This window comes from Castor canadensis, chromosome 1, assembly GCF_047511655.1.
Source record: "Castor canadensis chromosome 1, mCasCan1.hap1v2, whole genome shotgun sequence".
NCBI classification, from domain to species: domain Eukaryota; kingdom Metazoa; phylum Chordata; class Mammalia; order Rodentia; family Castoridae; genus Castor; species Castor canadensis.
In genome coordinates this window covers 184,914,115-184,929,087 of record NC_133386.1, presented here as the reverse complement: position 1 = coordinate 184,929,087, position 14,973 = coordinate 184,914,115, and the positions used below count along the sequence as shown (strand labels likewise).

General features: G+C 33.1%; 2 pseudogenes; both read right to left on the bottom strand.

Moving 5' to 3' along the window:
- Positions 1 to 2,989: 2,989 nt before the first annotated feature.
- LOC109683713 (olfactory receptor 4C3D-like) lies at positions 2,990 to 3,772 on the bottom strand (annotated as a pseudogene).
- A 3,239-nt stretch (positions 3,773 to 7,011) lies between these two features.
- Positions 7,012 to 13,799, bottom strand: LOC141413689 (olfactory receptor 4A47-like; annotated as a pseudogene).
- Positions 13,800 to 14,973: the final 1,174 nt, after the last annotated feature.

Sequence of the window (14,973 nt, the reverse complement as noted above, 5' to 3'; positions counted from 1 at the left end):
ATTGACTCATCTCATAATTCATTGGTTCTTTTTAAAATAGTGTGTATTAATTATACAAAATAATGGGATTTAATGTAAGACTGTCATGCATGCAAACAAATTACTTTGATTGTAGTTATGCCCCATATTATCCTCATTTGTATGCCTCACTCTTGTTCTTTTCCCAAGAAGTTCCCTTCTATCTGCATATCTTTTCTTAAAAACTCACATTCCACATTTTACAGACAACATGTGATATTTGTCCTTATGAGTCATGATGTTCCCCAGTTTCTCCAATCTTACAGCAAATGACATGGTTTCACTCTTCCTTATGAATGAACAACACTCCATTGTTTATATGTACCATGTTTTCTTCATCAATTCTTCCCTTGATGGGCACCTAGACTGAGTTCATTACTTTTTTAGTCTCTTTTTTTCACTTTAACACAGGCCAATGAAATTTTTTTTTAAATTTTCTGCTATCAGGTACTATGGAAAAGACAAATAACATATTTATGAATAATTTAGTAAAGTAGCATTGTGACTGTGGAGAAAAAAATCTCTACAATCATAAAACTAGGGACTGATAGATCTTTCAATTATAAATCCAGGATCTATGCATATTAACATTGGAGGCCTGCTAAAATACATAAAAAGCTTTCAAGTACACCTAGCAATTAGACACAATTAGATGCCCAATAAATGTAGTTAATGGGGCTTTATATCAAAATTCCAATGACATTCTTCAGAGAAATAGAAAAGTCACTCCCAAAATACACATGGTAAAACAAAAAACTTCAATGAGCCAAAGCAATTCTGAGCAAAATATCCAATGCTGGAAGTATCACAATACCTGACTTCAAACTATACTATAGAGCCATAACAATAAAACAGCATAGTGTTTACACAAAAGCAGACAAGAAAAGCAATGGATTCAAAAAGAAAACCCAGATATAAACCCATGAATCTACACCAACTGATCATCAACAAAAGAGTCCAAAACACGTGTTGGAGAAAAGACAGTCTCTTCAATAAATGTTGCTGGAAAAACAGATATCTACATGCAAAAGACTGAAAGTAGATCCTTGTCTTTCACCCTCCACCAAAGTCAACTTAAGGTGGAACAAAGACCTTAATATATGGTCTGAAACTTTAAAATAACTCCAGGAAGTAGTAGTAAATACAATGGAACATATAGATATAAGGAATTATTTTCTAAGTAGAACTCAAAAAGTTCAGAATCTAAGAAAAACTATGAAGGCAAGTACTGGTGGTTCATGCCTACAATACTAGCTACTCAGAAGGCAGAGATCAGGAGGATAATTTTTCAAAGCCAGACTAGGCAAACAGTTCATGAGACCCTATCTCAAAATAACCCATCACAAAAAGGTCTGATGGACTAGTTCAATGTGTAGGCTCTGAGTTCAAGCCCCAGTATTTCAAAAAAGATAAAAGAAATAATAAACAAATGGGACTGTACCAAACCAAAGAGCTTCTGCTTAGCAAAATGAATAGTTAGTAGACTCCAGAAGCAACCCAATGAATGAGAGAAAATCTTTGCCAGCTATTCATCCCATTTAGGTTAACACCCAGAATCTAGAGGAAACCCAAAATTCTCAGCCCCCAAAGAATCAACACGTCAATGAAGATATGGGCATCTGAATTAAACAGGGAATTCTCAAAGGAAGTGGTACAAATGTCTACTAAGTACATGAAGAAGTATTCAACTTCCTGATTATAAATGAGATGCAAATCAAAACTACACTTAGATTTCATCTTACCCCAGTTAGAATAACTATATTCAAGAGCAATAACAACAACAGCTGGTGACGATGTGGTAAAACAGGAACGCTTATACACTGTTGGCAGGAATTTAAATTAGTACAAGCACTGTGGAAAGCAGTATAGAGATGCCACAAAAAAAAAAAAAAAAAAACTAAAGACAGAATTGCCATATGACCCAGGGATATTGCTCCTGGGCATATACCCAATGGAACGTAAGTCAGGATGTAACAGAGACACCTGTACACTGATGTTCATCACAGCATTATTCACAATAACCAAGCCATGGAAACAACCCAGATGCCCTATAACAGAAGAATAGATCAAGAAATTGTGGAGTTTACTCAGCCATAGGAATAATGACATGTGGTTTGAAGGTAAATGGATGCAATTGGAAGACATCGTGTTAAGTGAAATAAGCTAGGCTCAGAAAGACAAAGCCCACATTTTCTCTTATATGTGGAAAATACATCCAAAACATAAATATGCACAAAAATAAACATGATCATATACAAATTCATATGCAGAACATGTTAGTAATAGTAGAAATACTTTATGTAACTCTGGGAAATAAAGAAAGGGAGAATGACAAAACATCAGTATCATAAAACACAACATCTGAAGGCAGATACATATAAGAATGTGTACTGAAAGCTGTTGAAAAGGGGGGTGAAAGGTAAAGAGATAAGGAAAATTAATGGAAGGGGTTCAACAGACCAAACTAAACTATACCCACAGCAGGTATACATAGAGAAACCCCTGTGAACATCAACTTAAATATTAATAATGAAAGACAGGACTATAAAATAGATACAGTACTATATAGGTACAGGACTATAAAGTAGTACGTGGAGGTACTAGTAGGAAGAGGGGGTGAATGAAGGAGATTAAGATGAGAGTATATAGTGGATGGAATTTATATACTTATATGAAATATAACAACATAACTTCTTGCAATTGCTTTTAGCTGTGGGATATGGGGTTGAGGGGAAGAGAAGATGGTGGTGATCTGACCAATTTACAATATAAGCCTAATCACAATTGTCACTGTGAATCACCCTTGTATAATGAATATATCCTAGTAAAAATTTTAGAATAAAAAATTTTGTGGGGATTTGGTTTTGCTTTGTTGTCAACATTTTATAAGGTTTGTTAATTTCTGTGCACAGTTTAACACAGATATAGTCATATTTAGTATACCACCATCTCCTTAGCATTATGAAAAAAACTATATTATTCTCATCAGCAAATTCTTAATGGCATTTTTCACCTCTGTGTTTCTCACTGTGTAAATTATCAGATTAAACATGGGAGTGAGGATTGCAAAGATCACAGTCACCAATTTATCCACAGGTTAGGTAGCCACAGGCCACAAATAGGTGAATATACAGGAAACAAAAAAGAGAACAACAGCAGTAAAATGGAAGCCACATGTGGAGAGGACTTTGCGCCATCCTTTAGATCCATGAGATTTCAGGGAATTCAGGACGAATGCATAGGAGACAAGTAACATGGGAAAATGGGCAAAGAAAGAATTTGCACAGTAGCATGCAGGATCCCTCCACTCCAGGCTACCACCACCAGGAGACGCCAGAGCCCCTACCACATAATTGTCATGTAGTGCAGGGGCTTGCAAATGGCCACATAGCCGTCATTGGCCATGACAATGAGGAGGAGGATTTCTGAACCTCCCAGGAGGTGCTCCACGAAGAGCTGAGTCAGAAACCACCCAAAGAGAAAGTCCTCCTCTGGTAGAGCAGGTCAATGATCATTTTAAGGGTGGTGACACAAGTGTAGCAGCCATCTATGAATGACAAGTAAGAAAGAAGTACATGGGAGCTGACAACACAGGGCTAAGGGAGATGGTGATGACAATGAGCAGACTGGCCAGCACAGTAAATAGGAAAATGAATAAGAAGACAAAGAAGAGTATTTTCTGCAAGTGTGGATTCTGTGTGAGTCCCAAGAGAATAAATTCAGTCACATTGTTGGGAGGCATGTGGTGATCCATTCAGAAATTAACACTTTACTGAGGCCTGAAATTCCTACAAAAATGGTAAAGAGATAATTAATCATGAATGGATTATACTCTGAATTTTCAGTATAGAAGTATAATATAGTCACTTTAAATGTGGAGCATAATCTTGGCACTCACAATTTCTTCTATGATGCTCTCTGTCCCATCAGATACCTGGTACTAGCTGTCACCTGTACACAGCCATTAGTATAATCATTATTGTGTAACTACAGAGAAAATACTGAGATATCTCCATGACATACATATTCTCCTTCTATTTCCAAGTCCTTTACTTTGCTGAGTCATTTCAATGATCCATGCCTCTGAACTCTCCCTCTGTATCTGTGTTCCTGCAAATCATAGCTAGGAGACATATTTTGTAAACTGTAAAGTGCTGTACAAAAGTTAAGGTTATTCTTTCTTATGTTTAAACTCACAACTTTAAGCTGTGAAAGAAAAACTTATCTATTGTATGCAAGCAGATCAGAAAAATGTCTAAATCTTTAGAGACACACCTCACCCTCCCTAGCATCTACCATAACACATAGGCTATTCATGTCTGTTTCATCTCTGTGCTGAGTACAGAGTCTGGCACAATGTCTTCAGTGTCTGTCATCTTTTAGGTTATGAACAAATGTGTGATGAATTCCCATACTTCCTACATGGCCATGTGAAAAATACTCCTGCTTCCCCAGTCAATGCACCAAGGAGTTCAAGTGCTCTTTTCCTCCCACTCATTGTCAATACTATCTACTATATGAGAAATGCAAACAGATTTTTGAAAGAGAATATGCATTCCAATTTAATAGTTTTTGTCATATTTTGTAGGATATAAGAATATTAATTGCCTCTAATCATTGAGTAGTTTGGCTTTCAAGATACTTGAATATTGACTAGTTAATGTTTATTCTTCAAAATTATCTTCCATATATCAATTTAACATAATCTCATTCTTAAAATTTGCCCTTTCAATACACTGGGATGCAAAAATACTCTTAGATAGGTAAGATCTAAAGAACATGAAGATCTAAACAACAAAGGCACCTTTGTTTTTAAGTGTTCAAAAATAGCAATTTAATGTGGAGAATAGAAAGAGACTGCTAAATAAAATAAAGTACTGTACTTTCATACACATACATACAAGCATGTAGATAGATAAATAGATAAGTAACTATATATAAGTCTCTATTACATGTTTGTTGGACACCTAGCTTGTACATTAATGGATATTTTTCCATATAAAGTCCATAAAAATATGTCTGTAAAAAGCCTTTAGTAATTCATCTCCTGACTTTTGATTTCCACACAGCAGGGAGATGAATGATCACCTTTACCTTTACATATTCTCAAGTCTTCTCCCATATCATGCATCATACATCACTCTTCATTAGAGGACATTACATTATTAATAGAATGGGGAAAACTTACCTTAAATTTGAAGTCATAAATTTTACAAAATTGAAGAGAAAAATATAAAGTAAAAATTATTTTCCTTTCAATGCAAAATGGATTAGAAATAACTATGAAGAAATGCAATACCTTTTTTCTTTTTTCTTAGCCTATACAATCCTCGTCCAAGAAGTCCTAAGAGAAAGTATTTTACAGGAAGAATATTATATAAAAATATTTTCAACATAATTATTAAAGGATGAGAAAAGTAGAGACTGTGTGGGATGACCACATGAGAGAAATGGGTAAGAAAAATAGAGAACATCCCATAGGATGATATGTAATTATAAACCAAGATTTAAAAAATTTATGTAATATAGGAAATTCTTAAGTTGTAATATTAAATTGGAAGTCTGGAATGCAAATTTAGATATATTATATGAAGACCCCAAGATAGATTTACTTCTAATTGGTAGAATTATAATGGATTCTATGTTTCCTAGTGTTTCACAGACTGAAAAAGAGACTTAAACCTAGATTGGTGGGGATAAGGGACGAGTCTGTCATTTGTATTGGTTTATATTAATTATACATTTTATAGGGTTTCACAATGACATTTCATATATGCATATAATGTATTCTTATCATAGTCAACCCTTCATTGCTCCCTCTTATCCCTTTACCACTTTTCCCTTTCCCTTACACCTCCTTCGAATATGATTGTATGATTTTAAGGTATGTTTAATCTTGAAAACATATCATTATATGATTTCATTTTTTGAAAAAAATCTCAACTATACAATTGTCTGACATAACTTCATGTCCACAGTCCAAATAGTTGCTCATAAAGAAAGAAATAAAACTTGTGAGCTTAAAAATGTTTACTAGCTCAGCCACAATAAGTCTCTGTTGATTTATTAACACTGCCTTTGGAAAATGCCTTTCTCTGGAGCTCTACCAAGAGCTACCACACACCTAGTGAAGGAGAACTTTCCTGACTGTGTCTAATTAGACCTCAAGGGAATTTCAATACTGTTAGCAGACCTTGCTTACAACCCAATTACTTCACTGTACTTAATATGAGAGGAAAAGCTTCACAGCATTCATCTTTAATTATGAACTTTTTTCTTGAGTACACACAAAGACAAATTTACTGTGCCCAGAGAAACTAAAAGAAAACTGTTGACTTCTAATGAATTTGGATATTTGAAGGCAAAATGAATTTAGTATGTTTGTATAGAGTCTGGACATTTGATATTGCATAAATCAACATTTCAGTGGGTAACTATCAGTCCTTTAAACTTTTTATTAAAATATTTTATCTTGTGCCAACTCAACCTTCATTATTACCACGATTTAAAAATATTGTTTTGGGGTATACATTAAGTGACAGTTACAGCCCATCATATTACAGCAGCAGTTCACAGTAGGTTTACAATACCTCTCCAAAGGAGTTGTTACTCATGCCAATGGATTAACATGAAAATGATGAAAATAATTGCATTCTTGAATTATATTCAGAGCAGTAAAATGCATTTTTATTCATAAGTTTAATATAACAGTATCCCTATTGAATAGGAAAAAAACATCAATATCCCCACTTTACAACATAGAAAACTAAATCAGGAAATCAGAATATAATCTACCAAGTGAATATAAGAGCCAAACTTTCTGAATCTTGGCCAAGGGTCCTTATTTTCAAATTATTTTTTTGAAACTAATATGTCCTAACACTTTTATGCTGTCACCAATTGTGAGATGTATTGGAATTATCTATTAAAAGAAGCACATGTCAATATTTAAAATAATTTTCTTTAAATGTGCTATCAATCCTATATCAAACTTCATTCATCCAGGTTCAAATACGTTTTCTAAAATATGAGAAAAGACAAATTGTACTTAAATAAGAATTGGCTTGAGAGAATGAAGCTGCTGTGAGTAGCATGTGCCATGTTAAAAAATTGATGAATATTATAAAATCGTATTATGTATGTGTACAAAAATAGCACAAGGAAATCCATCAAAAATGATTTATAAGGAGGAGGGAGAAGGAAGGGTCGTTAAGAAAGAGTAATATACACTGGGAGAATTTGATAAAGTAAATTATATATATGATATAAATATCACAATGAAACCTTTGTATAATTAATCTAAAATTTGAAAATATAGAAAAAAAGAAGAAAGAAAACTGAGACCATCTGACTAAAGTAAATTTGACTATACACTTGAATATTGTAGTGTCATGATAGTATTTGTGATGGCAAGAGATAAAGTTTGAATGAGGATTTATAGCTATCTTTCTTAACTCTCAAATGTGAAATTGTTGTAAATGTGTCTTTCAGCATGGGGTGATGGCATGAAGTCAGATAAGATAAAGAGCATTATGATATCTGTTAACTGTTCATCAAGCCTCTACTTAGCTAGAGTGAAGATGGAGAGAGATTTTTGAAATTCTCACACCTTTCTAGTTGAGTTCTCCTGAGGCTGAAGTAGCATGAATTGGAAAAAGGACAAAGTTTGTTGAGTCGGTGATGACTGTCCATGAAGTGCCAGAAATTTTCAAATGAAGAGTTTCTGGGACTAAAGGCAAAGTCTGTTTCCAGTATAGGAGAACAAGGAGTGAGTGGACAAAAACACTGAGAAACACAGCAACACAGATAGGTCAAACTGAAGTGTAAGCCAGATTTTTAAAAAGAGAAATGAAATGTGAATTAGATCACAGTTGGTAAGAAACCAGCTAAGTGATTCATATGATGTTTGACAACTTGGTGATCTAGTAAAACAAAATCCAAACACTTGCCTAAATGGTCTTATAGACAGTATTATGCACAATCAAAGAAAATAGTTCTTAAAAGCAAGTCTTTGTTGTGAATAACTTTTGGATCTTTTAAACTATCTTTACTGTTTTTACAGTAAAAAAATATGAACATCATGTTTATAGATTCGTATTTTGACATAAAGATCAACCCTCATAGCTCATAGGTAATATATGTTTTATTGACAAAATTGGTGGAGTTCTTCAGTGTCCAAAGGAACACTCCTCAAGGCAACCAAACACTCAAATGCAGGGCTGATACGCTACTGTAATCCAGTCCTTTCATCTCAAGTTTCATCTAAACAGTTCACAAAAAATGAACAAGTTTAGAGATGCAGTAAATTGCTCACCTGTTATGTATAACCTCTCAAAACCTTTCTAATTTGATTTCTACATGGAGTGGAAGCAAATAAAACAACACTTAAGTTAATAAGTATACTAATATGAACCGAATCACAGAACATATGCTTCTAAATGTACCAAGTAAATTGCTTATCGAAACAGAAGAGTTTGTTAAGATCCTGGAGTTAGATGGATCTAGTTGAGGAGAACTCAACTAGACAGGTGTGAGAATTTCAAAAATCTCTCTCCATTTTCACTCTAGCTAAGTCTCCCAATCCTGGGGCTGGGATTCTTGTTCTTCATCGTGTTTCTGCTATCACATTGTGTTTGCTAAATATTGTTACATCAAATTAGATATTGATTTTAAATTAGAGATATTGAGAGCATGCAAAGAGATTACTGACAAGTATCTTTCTTCTTATTTTCATTCCACTGTCTTAGACATCAGTAGGCATTACAGTAACAACAGCTGATATATTCAGGCACATTGTGCAACTCTGCAATGAGAAAAGAAACATTTTCATTTTTTAGTGGTTTTTCTCTCTGATACTTTTTGAAATGTTTGAAAGGACATAAAATTTGGATACAAAAGAATGCAAATTAATCATTAGTTTTATTATATGCCTTTTAACTTCATTTTTCCTTTACTTACAAGATATTAAAAAATCATAATACCCTCCTTGAAAAGTGCTTTACGATGAGAGAGAAGTGAGAAAGGAGTTAAATACAGAAATATACACTTATCTATGAGTCTCTGATTAACCATGAATCAAAAATATTAAATGGAAACTTCCAATGTTAACCAGTCATAAGTTTTTAAACTGAATGTCATTTTTGTAGTATGAAGAAATTTGACATCATTCCATTCCATCCAGCTTGAGACAAGAATCATCCATTTGTCCAATATACCCACATTGTATAAACTACTTGCCCATTAGTCAGTTAGTACCTCTCTGGGTTATCCATCATGGTATCATAGTGCTTGTGTTCAAGTAACCCTTATTTTAGTTAATAATGTTCCCAAAGAGCAAACTTTTATTACAATATATTTTTGTAATTGTATATTTGTTGCTGTTAATTTCTTATTATGATTAGTTTACAAAATGAATTATATCCTAGAAATATATGAATAGAAAAAAACACTTTATATATATATAGATAGATAGATATACATATATATTTTCACTTTCATCATATCCTTATATGTGATTTAGTAATATCCATGGTTCCAGGTATCACTGTAGGTGTCTTAGAATTTATCCACAATTGAGTAGGGAGGTTTACTCTGTTAAAATATAAAATTGCAAGGGTATTTTAGAAATAAAACATGGTAAATGATATTATACCATTTATTATTTTGAAGTACATTCCTGTTTAATAATATTCTAATGGCATTTTTTACTTCTGCATTCCTTAGAGTGTAGATACTTGTGTTTAACATGGGAGTGACAACAGTATAAAATACGGCTACGGCTTTATCCATGGGAAATGTGGCTACTAGCCATAGATACATAAAAACACAAGGTACAAGGAGAAAAAGAACAATGTGATATGGGAGTCACAAGTAGAAAGGGCCTTTTCCCTCCCCACAGAGCTCTGAATCTTCAAGGAGCACAGAATGACCCCATAAAATATCAACAACATTACAAAGGTTATCACAGGGATAACCCTGCCATTGGCAGCACCAAGAGACCAAGAAGGACACTATCAGTGCAAACAAGTCGTATGAGAGGAAAAATGTCATGTATGAAGTGATCTAGGTTGTTGGGACCACAGAATGGGAGCCAGTAAGCAGCTAGAATCTGCCCAAAAGAGTGGAGAAAATCCACTGCCCAACACAGCCACATTAGTAGGTAACACATGTGATGATTCATCATGGTTACATAATGCAGAGGTCTACAGATGTCCACGCAATGGTCATAGGCCATGACCACAAGTAAAACAACTTCTGAATCACTTAAAAATATTTAACAAAAAGGTGTATCATGCAGCCAGTAAATGAGATAGTTGTTGTTTCAGAAAGCAAATCAGCCAGCATTTTAGGGATTATGGAAGAGGAATAGCATGCATCTATCAAAGATAAAAAGGCCAAAAAGAAATACACCAGGGAATTCAAGGTCTGTCTGCCCCATTATGGTAACCACAATGAGTAGGTTTCCCATGATGGTGATAACGTAGGTGATAAGTAACAGCAAAAATAGAATTTTCTGCATCTGAAGATTCTGTCAGTCCCATTAGAATGAATTTGGTCACATTCATTTTGTTGATTCAATGTTGATGTTGAATTCAGAAGTGGTAGATTAACCTGTAAAAGCAATATCGTTAACAGCAAACGTTGAGATGAGCCAAATAAATTTTAGTAATACAAGCTATTTTGTTTCATGCAAAGTCAGAAGAGAAGAAACATGCTATTTTTCCATTTCATAAAAAGATATTTGAATAAATGTCCAGTTTTTTACTTCGACTTCTTATAAGGATGCTGAAGCCTGCCTTTACAGTATCTTGTATCAAATGGTCACTACGTCTGTGTTGAAAGAATCATAAAAACCTACCAGGCATTGTGGTTCCCTCCTGTAATCCCCAGCTACACAAGATGCATAGGAGGGAGGATCCCAGTCTGAGGTGAGCCATGGGCAAAAATATGTGTGATTCAATCTGGAAAATAAAGACAAAAGAGTTGGAGTCAGGGCTTAAGTCATAGAGTGCCTGCTTAGGAAGTAGGTGGTCTTGAGTTCAAACCACTGTGTTATAAAAAAAGAATCACAAAAATACACATATTCTTATTCTACATGTTACTTTATCATGGACTTTTCCTATTTACTATATTTGGTATTTGTATCTATTTTAAGTAAATGGAAGTAAAGTATGCTATTAAAGAAGATTTTTACGAACCTCCCATCTCCACTCCCTCCTAGACTTAGCCAATATGAGCTAAATAAATCAAATAAAACTGAACTCTTGAACAAATTGACTCTTGTCAATTTGGCCATAGTGTGTGTGTGTGTGTGTGTGTGTGTCTGCACAGGGGAAGAGCTACCTAAATGGAACATACTTTTAAATTTTGTTTAATACTCTGTTTATAAGGTCATTTCAAAATATTTGCTGATCATCTACCATGTGCCTGCCAGGCTAGGAAGTAGAGATATAGTACAAACTATACAGATAGTGATTTTCATTCTTTCTCTCTAGAAATGACCTGCTTTCAGTCTATTGAAAGTGCGTTCTCTTCCTAACAAACTTTACTATCACTTTCACTTCCAAAAAATATAGTCAATTTTTGTGTCGTAGCAGAGGGAGACCATGGCAAATATGAAAAGAATATATATAGAGAGATAGATATACAAAAAATATATAATAAATATACAATATATAATAAAAGAATATATGTACATTTATATACATATATACATATATATGTATATAAAATGCCAGATTATAGTACCTGTTATGGGAGAATTAAAGCAGGGTAAACAAAGCATGAAGTCTGAGGAGTGGGATCATTCATTTTTTTTAAGGTAGCCCCAAAGACTTCATTGAGAAGAAACACCTAATAACCAAACTGGAAAGTAGTAAATAAGGAGCCAAGAAGATATCTAAAAGAAAGCTCCAAATAGAAATATCAGCAAAGGGATATCTGGGAAGAGGCACCAGCTTAGTATGCATGATCTAAGGGATCTGATAGCTGAGGTGAAAAATTGTGGTAGATGGCAGATCTTCTTTCAGAGCTTTGTAGACCATTGTAAGGGGTGTGAATTTATTCTAAATGAATCCTAAATGCACTGGAAGGTTTTCCACAACCCAATGGCTTGATCTGACTTAATTGTCAGACGAATCATTCTGGCGACTATATTGAGAATAAGTTATAGAAGAGCAGGAGAAGGAAAGAGACTAATTCAGATTTTATTGTTACAATTCAGCTGAAAGTTGATTGTGATTTAGACCAAGGTGTCAGAAGTGGAAATAGATCTATTGTAGAGGTAAATCTAATAGAATTTGATTGACATAGAATATAAAAAGTGATGACAAAAATTACTTCCTTTTTGTCCATATCACCTGAAGAAAGCATTTCTACTTACTGAGACAAATTTATGTGTAAAAGACACAAGCACACTCGACATTCGCCTGAGTCCTTATCAAGTGCCAGACACATTTAACCCTTATATCAACATTGAGTCTGACATTATTCTTACTCTTCTTTAACAATTGAAATAAGTAAGGCTTACAGTCTGTAATGAAGCTGTTCAGTGCTACTTAGTAGTTTACAATCTTAGCTTTATGATAAAATAAATAGCAAAAATAATTATTATAGAAAGTGCAATTATCCTGTGAAACTCTTGAATATTTTTGGTAATTTGAAGATAGTTTGCCGAGGTTTAACTGTAAGAATGAAGGACAGATTTGCTCACTAACTTTAAGTGTGCCAGGTAAGCAGATGCAAATATCGACTATCTAATTTTATTGAAAAATTTAGAAGAGAGGGATATCATTACTTACTAGGAAAATGGATGACAGGTAAACATGACTATTAAAATCATAGTGTCCTTTCTACTAGGCTGCATCTATGTATGTTACCTAGAAGCAAGAAATTATTTAAAAGAAAAACATGCTTGTCTATCATTTATCTGCATGTTTTAGTCACCAAAATGATTTTTTCTTCTATACAAATAGACTGAACTATTTAACACACAAATACACACACAGATAAGATATATTGGATAATTTTGACATGAGGCAGAATCAGACAGTAGTCATCAAACATCATTACATTTCTAACATGAATGTCGAATATAATTTTCTGATATGAAGAAACATATTTACTTAGAAAGGTTGTTATTCATGAATACCCTTTCCCATTAAACATTTCTTTTGACTTTACTATTCAGTCACTTTCCTATACTACAAAAGAAAGTGAGGTCTACTTGTTTACTGCCTTCTATGCTCTTATAATTCTTCTATATTTTCATATTATTCCCATGAAGATGGGGAATAGTATTTTAGCTGCTTAATCTTGAAAGATCCACCTGAATTTCCCATCACTTTAAAATATAGACAACTTACTTCTTGTGAAAAGAGATTTTGAACTGTGGATAATGAGGGTTCAATTATTTACTTTTTTTTTTTCAAATAAGATTATTTCAACTCTTGGAGAGAAAGGAGTCCTTAGATTTGACTGCTTTCAAGTATGATACCAGAAGCCACAACTCCCACTAATAACAATGGCGTTTTCACTATCCTCTTGTCCTATAGGAACCATACTGAACAACAAAGTGCACCTATCCAAACAGTGCTCTCTCATTAAGAAACAAAGTACATGGATGTGGAGAAGAAACAGTGCTACTAAACACCCAATTTGTAAAAAAGCTATATGTAATTTCATTGTGTTTTTGAAAGACAGTCCTTTTTGTATTCAGTAATTAATCATTTCTTCAAAATCTTTTCCTTGATAGAAATGTTATTTGGCAAATTATTAAACATACTAAATCATTAAATTATTATTATTTTGGGAGAAAATATGCTTAACTAGATAATGTTTTGCATAGAAAAGTATAGAATATAGATATAGTAATTCAGCATTATAATGTTATAAAATAACTTTTATTTACTTGTACTTAATATTTTTAGTACTGCATTATTCTCATTTTAGAAGACACTCAAAGACATTTTAAAACCCTATCAAATATTCCAATAATTATTTCTTATATCTCTTTTCCCTCTTCTACCACCTCAGAAATATTTACAAGTTTTGAGAATTTTAAGAACTAGGGAAATTCAGTCTACTTCCCTCATAATCATATGAATATCTTGATGAATTATAAATTTCTGTCCAAATGTTAACCATTAAAAATAATGAAAAAGATAATAGCAATACTTTGCTTAATATATGCAAAGCACTTGATATAAATTATTTTTAAATTTATTTTTAAAAGAAGCATATGTGTCACAGAGGTTACTCCTATTTTAAAATGAGATTTGGACAGGTTAAATTTGTACTCCAAGGAATACAGTTACTGAAGAGCAGAATAAAGATATAACTTAAGTTTATCTTCCCTTAAGTCTTGTTCTTTACTATGCAGCACCTCCCATGTAAAAACTTACCTAAATAGGTAACATTATCCTTCTTTAACATGGCCTTTCAATTAAGACTTTAAAAAGATTGTTTCTCATCTTAACTCATGGAGGCATAAAAAACTGATTTGATAAACACTTAGGAATATGAAATATGTCAACTTCTCAGATTCTTTTGCGAATTTCTCATCTCCTCTGGAAATTTAGAATTAACAACTTGTTTATTATTAATTTTGCTAAGTCAGTTAATAGCTCAATATTATCCCATTCCTAATAGCCCTTCCAATCTACCTAATTTCACAATTAAGAAAATATACATCGAACATTCATTATTTTAAAACCATTTAATATTAATTACAAAATAAATTATTTCCAATTCATAAATAGAAAACTTAGGTTCAGAATGTTTTATTTCACTAACCCAAGATGGCAAGACTAGTAAGTCATAGATCACAATTTCATTTGAACTATATTATCTGCCTATTTTAAGATATATCAAAAATACAATATCTCTGGAAATTATTGGGCCATATGGATCCTTTTGATTTTGTTTTTGCTTGCTTTTTTTCTTTTTTTGGAGGTG